The sequence below is a fragment of the Triplophysa dalaica genome, chromosome 3 (assembly GCF_015846415.1).
Source record: "Triplophysa dalaica isolate WHDGS20190420 chromosome 3, ASM1584641v1, whole genome shotgun sequence".
Classification (NCBI taxonomy): domain Eukaryota; kingdom Metazoa; phylum Chordata; class Actinopteri; order Cypriniformes; family Nemacheilidae; genus Triplophysa; species Triplophysa dalaica.
The window spans coordinates 2,128,092-2,134,560 of NC_079544.1; positions in this window are offsets into that span (position 1 = coordinate 2,128,092).

Genomic DNA, 6,469 nt, shown 5'->3' on the forward strand with positions numbered 1-6,469 from the left:
CATTGTTGTTTTGCTTCTGTATTTTTTTATTGCATAATATATGCATACATATAGCATGTATTCTGTTCTAGGTTTGTAGTTTAACAGTTTTATAGCTATGGGTAGTCTATTGCAATTTATTTTCTTAAATTGTACTGTAATGTGTTAGCATTATCTGGCATATGGGTTAATTTAACCCAGCATTTGGGTACACTATATAACAAATCTGTAGTTGTATCAACCCAGAATTGTATTTAATTTGCCCCAGCGTTTGGGTAGAATATTTAACTCATCTGTTGGGTTAAAAATGACCAACCCATCTTGCTGGGTCAAATTAACTACTGTTGGTCTGGTGCAATAGTGACCCAGCGGTTTGGTTATAAAATAACCCAAGTTGGGTTATTTTTAACCCATCATTTTTTAGTGTGTACAGACACATAAAAACAAGTTTTTGTAGATCAGTTTCTTTAAAAACACAAAACTGGGTGAATTAGGCTCTGTAGATTCCTATTCTATATGTCAACATTGCAGCATTAGAACACTCAAAAATATATTATTGGCACATGCGAATCAGTCCAAACAGTGTGCCATTAAAACTAAGCCAAACAAAGACTCAAAACAACAGACAATACATGTGACAACTTAAATCATGTTACAAGTGTCCTCAAAAACTTCCCTCTTCACTCATGTCCATCAATACGATAAACTGCATGCCGGAGAAATTTCTAAGTAGGAAGAGAATGCTTAGTTAACATCAAGCACAGAAAAGGACTTGAAACAGATCAACTTAGCAACAAGTCAGTTTCAATGGCATGTCCCGAAACAATGGTGAAGGTCTGGGATGTCGTTGCTGCCTCGTCCCAAAAGCACAAAATGTGCAGAATACATCACTGTTCTCTGCATTTTGCAAGTATTCCACCATGAAAGTCCCCACCTGTTAAATATATGACAGTTAGTCTTAAAACATAACTAAAATTTAAGTTAAAATGCATTTATTGAACAAACACAGAGGCCTTATAAAAATGCTAATTTTCGAAGAAAACTTCACTTTTAGTATTTTACATCATTCACTACATTCATATTGTATATCATTTACTTCTGAGGATATACATATATCACACAGTGATGGCCAAAACTATTAGAACACTTGTATTTTTACCAGCTGGAAAATGGAATAAAAGTCAGTTATTTCTATCGTTTGCTGTCGTGTGTCAGAAGGAAATTTCTGTTTAATTTTCCAAACATTATTTTTGTCATTAATTGTAATAATCAGTGAGCGAGGCTTAGCTTTTAGCAAATGCAGCTAACGGTAACGCTACCTGAGGGAAAAAAGCGCGAAAATGCTAAAAATTTAATTATTGCTAGTTAGTCGGATCCGGCACGTCACAGACACTTGAAAAAATATCCCCTTAGTTCAAGTTTTGTATGAAATTATCTAATTCTGACTAAACATTACAACGCCATACAGTAGTCAAACAGTAACCGAACTATACCATGTATTTCTGACCTAAGGCTAGTTCATACATTTCCATGAGGATTTAACGTGAAGGATAAAAACCTTTTAAAGTAAAAATATGCACACGTACACACATATATATATATATATAACATAACGATAAAGCGATTGTTAAGGACTTTTTTGTAAAAAAAATAGCATGCTAAGCTGCTAAATTACTTAACGTTAATCAATCACAGAATAAAACACTTCCTCCGCACAGAGACAGATCAAATACTGCATTAAACAGTAAAATCAGTGTGCTCTTAGTTATTAAAAATAATCATATTATCATATTAATTTACCTTATAAAATCAGCTTGCTGTGATGTGCGTTGCCGTCTGACAAGGAGACCCGTGAAGGATCCAGAAGGTTCGATGAAGTGGAAAAATGAACAAACCGTTTGGATCAAAATAACCCAACCCAGCTGTTCAGTGGTGAAAGTACCCCTACAGTCCATTTGACCCAGCATTAGCAACCCAACTGTGTGTTTACAGTACCTCAAACAACCCAAAATTATGACCCAGCATAATTAACCCAAAAATGTGTTTACAGAAATAACCCAGCATTTTTTAGAGTGTAATATTAAATTTAAAATATCCATAAAAATAACGTTGTGACTGCTAATTCATTTTTATAAAGTGTTTTCCCCGCTTTTCGTGAAACACATACCTTTCAGACGTTTCTTAAGGTTGGTCGATTTGTTGTTGCTCATAATGTTGCATTCGTGAGTTTCCCTTATTTATCACGCAACCGTTCTCCGCAATTTACAGAGTGCATTAGTTTTTTCCGGTTTTTGTTATACAGAACTACAGCTTTTACGGCTCCAAAAACAAGCATTAATGTTATGCCTGATCATCATTGTCAATAAATATTGACAAAGTCGTTGATCAAAGCACAAAAATTATCTTTACTCATCCAAAACCAAACTCCGGCTTTTCAGTTGCTGCACATTAATGAAACTTTACAATAAACTGGGTTCTATGTTTAGATGAAACTACAAAATTAGCTTCTTTGAGGCAAATTCAGAATAGTTAATCCAAAAATTATGATTCTGTCATAATTTACTAAATGTCCCAAACCTGTTAATGTCTTTGTTCTGCTGAACACAAAGGTAGATATTTTGAATAATGTTTGTGACATGGCCACGATTGCAGAGGATTTGAGAAAATGAAAACTTGATCTAAAACAAAGTTCATTTCAAATTTCAAAACCAATGCCTTCATTCTGCAACAAGTAAATTTTGATGCCATTGAAGAAAAAGATCATTGGATGAGAAGGTTCTTCACTGCACATCTCATTGAAACAAAGGAAAACAGGTAAGATTTTTAATCTCATATTTAATAATTATAAATGTTTTCGTTTTCTTAAGGTAATCAATTTTTATTTAAGGTCATATCTATAAAATGAACATAAGACAATTATACAGCCGGGCAAAGGACTCATTGAGTCCATTTACGATACCACAATATTTTTCAAGAAATGTATGTAATAAAAACTAAACATTATTTACTGAATGTTAAAAAATACATATTTAAAATGTATTAATTAAAATGATATGTAGCCTAGTCAGATGATAAAAAAGTACACTTACATTATGTACTTATAGTGCTCTCCTTTTGTACACTAATTGTATACTTTTTAGTAATTATACAATTTTTATTAAATGCATTACTACTTGAGATAATCTTAAAAACATAAGTGTACTCAGCCAGTCTAAAATCTTGTCTGCACCAACACAGGCTGGGTCGGCCCTGTTTTAAGACACCACGAATATGAAATGTGATCAAATTGTATTATGTTAGCACTTAGTTACAGGTGGTAATTAAATACATTTTAAATATGCCTACATAAATAGTATATTAAAAGCACATAAATCAATAAACATGAAGTGTGAACTATAACTTCTCCCAGAGCAGGAAAGCTCTGCTACATCAACTATGACTAGATAGAGCGGAACTGTTACTATAGCAACGATTTCAATTTAAGAGTTTGTCTCTGAGGAGGCTTAAAAACTAAAGCAGAATTTTTAGAATACAACTATACATTTAGTGTGCGGAAAAGAGCAATTTAAGTATATTTTGAAAGTGTACTTTTTGGCCAAGAGCCCACACACCACTAAAGGTAGCCTAGGTTACGGAGCTGCACTGCAATTTTGCAGTGCACCCGACTCACTTCTGAGTGGACCACACTACAGCCGATATCTAAAGATATCTAGGGACAATTGTTTTGTTATTGTAATATTAAATATGTAATCATATCTGATTGTTCAGGAGGAAAGACTAAACAGAAAGTCTGGTGATTTTCCACTCTGGTGGTTTTATATGACACCTTCTGTTTCAAGCATATAAATATTAGTCCTTAATACAATAAACTTTGGACATTGATTGAACAAGCACTTGTGTCTGTGTCAAACTTTGTCTCCAGGCCTGAAACTCTGCGTTCCGTCGACTAGACTCTTCAACCGTATAATATTGTTTAGATAAGGGGACATAAGAAGTTTACATTCTTATACATATTATGAAGAAAGTAATAATAATCATAGTAATAATCATCAAGTAAGGACACAGAAAGTCTGACGGGACAGTTTGTTTCACGCTTTCACAGAACAGCAAGCAATAGCCGTCATTTCAACGTCTAGGTTAAATATAGACCCGATATAGTCCGGCTATGTGTAACCCACTTTTAGCTAAAATAACATTTAATCTGGTTAAAAGTGATTTTATCCAAAATAACTTGCGAGATGTATGATATTACATCATATAAGGAAAGTCAACTGTGATGACGAGGTGTTTGGTTTGCTTTATTTGACATGTTATATGTGTAGGCTGTGCGTAGACACGATGTAGATCGTAGTTGGACGGGCTATTTACCCGCAAGCAATAGACGTCATTCCGCCGTCTAGGTTATACCCGATATATCCCGCAGCCCACAGGCCAACATAACTTTGAATTTGGATACATGTCGTTTTGACCAAAATAACTTATAAGATAACTTACCAGATGTATGAAATTCCATGCAATCAAAGTCAAAAGTGATTGCAAGCTTTAGTTTAATTTCTTTCACGTTCTAGGCTGTCCGTCACGATTTAGCGCCTAGTCAGACCGACTAATTGAGCCCATTTTGAGTCAAAAAATCATTTTAGTTTTAGGTAGAGCATAAGATAGTTGTTATCCCATCATGTCAATATGCCATTTCATGACATGGTCTTTAGCAACGATAATTACACGGCCTGTAGACTGCTTTTACACTTTTGAAAACATTTGAACTAGCGTTTTCTTTGCTGTTACATAAAATTCAGTCATAGACATTCTACAATATTATGGACTGTCATTCATCAGCTGATGTCATTAAACATATAAACCGCCAGCGATTGGCATCGATAACCATAACCCATTTATAATTAATAATGCACTCGTATTCACATAAAGAAGCCAGTTTTAGTAAGTAAGAGTAAAACCCACAAGATATAGTACCTTCAATGCCCTGTATGGCCATATTAATTTTTCTGTATAAAATATATCTCTCGATTAGTTTCGAGAGTTTTATAGATATGTTATATGAGTTTATATGTATGTGCGAGTATTATATGTGTTTGCACAAATCGAGTTTATATGTATGCATTACTAACATAAGATGTATGGATTTCACATTAGTGCGCACATGTTTTTCATATGTGTTTGTTTGAACATCTAAAAGTATACATGTATATGTGAGCAATGTATATATGTGTATGCACGCATTAATATATGTATTCATAAGCGCAGTTTGATTTAAACCCTGTTTGACCGCCTCATACCGTCTGACTGATATGATCTCTAAAAGTCTGAGGCTGTTGTCCCGCCCGGTGGGCTGTAAATCAAGCGCCAGTGTTGCGGTTTTCCCGCACAATTGCGCTGTTTTGAAAATGCAGTTGCGGGTTTTTGGGCTACTTTCATAATGTACTGCGGCGGCCAAAATGTTTATTTATATTCTAAGGATAATCGTTTACTGATGAGATTCTTAATGTGTATTCACACTCAGATGAATACCGGCAACTCCAGGACCGGTCCGTTCTCAAAAGTGTGAGGAACGAGTCCAGACAGACTACAGTACAGTGAGAGACTTGGCAGCTCAGCTCAACCAAAGAGAAAAATATAGAGGTGATATTAGACAATCATCCGAATGATGTTTTTATCAATGTTTCGTCAGGTGAACGTCACGTTGCACAATGAAAGAAATCACTCGTGAGTGTACAACACTTGATTCTTCCGGTTGCAAATATCACGTTTAAGCAGCTATACGCAGTCTAGAACGACTAAAACATTGACGTGCTTGTACACATTATACATTATGCAATACATATAACCATGATGATTTCTTAAGCAAATTTTTGAATGTCTTACGAACATAAAACACGTTACTCGTCCATTTCCGTGCGTGGCCTCGAGCACACATGGGATCTTTTTTAAAGGGACACCAAACCCAACCCAAAAATGTAAATTTTGTTATGGATTACTCACCCTGTAGTTGTTCCAAACCTGAATAAATGTCTTTGTTCGGTTGAACACAAATATATTTGTTAGAATGTATAAACTGAAAATTCTTTGGCATCATTGACTATCATAGCAGAAAAGATCATAACGGCAGTCAAAGGTGACCCAGAGGGTTTCATAAATCCCCCAAAACATCTTTTGAGTTCAACAGAACAAAATATATATACAATACCTAGCAAACCATTCAGATAAGCAAATACAGCAATAGAAACTTCTTTTAACTGTTCTTAACTTTGATTTGACACCTGAAAATAATTGGGCTAGTTTTCTTTCCCTTTGGGTGAGTTTTAAGGGGTCATTGGGCTGCTATCAGGAATCTAGTTAACAAGATCCCTGTGACCAGCAGCATTGACAGGATAAGCTAACGTTTACATAATGACTAGATAGAATTCTATGTAATCTAGTTCAGTGAGTGGATGGGACTATTTTGTATTTAAATACCATTAAAAAATGTATTTAA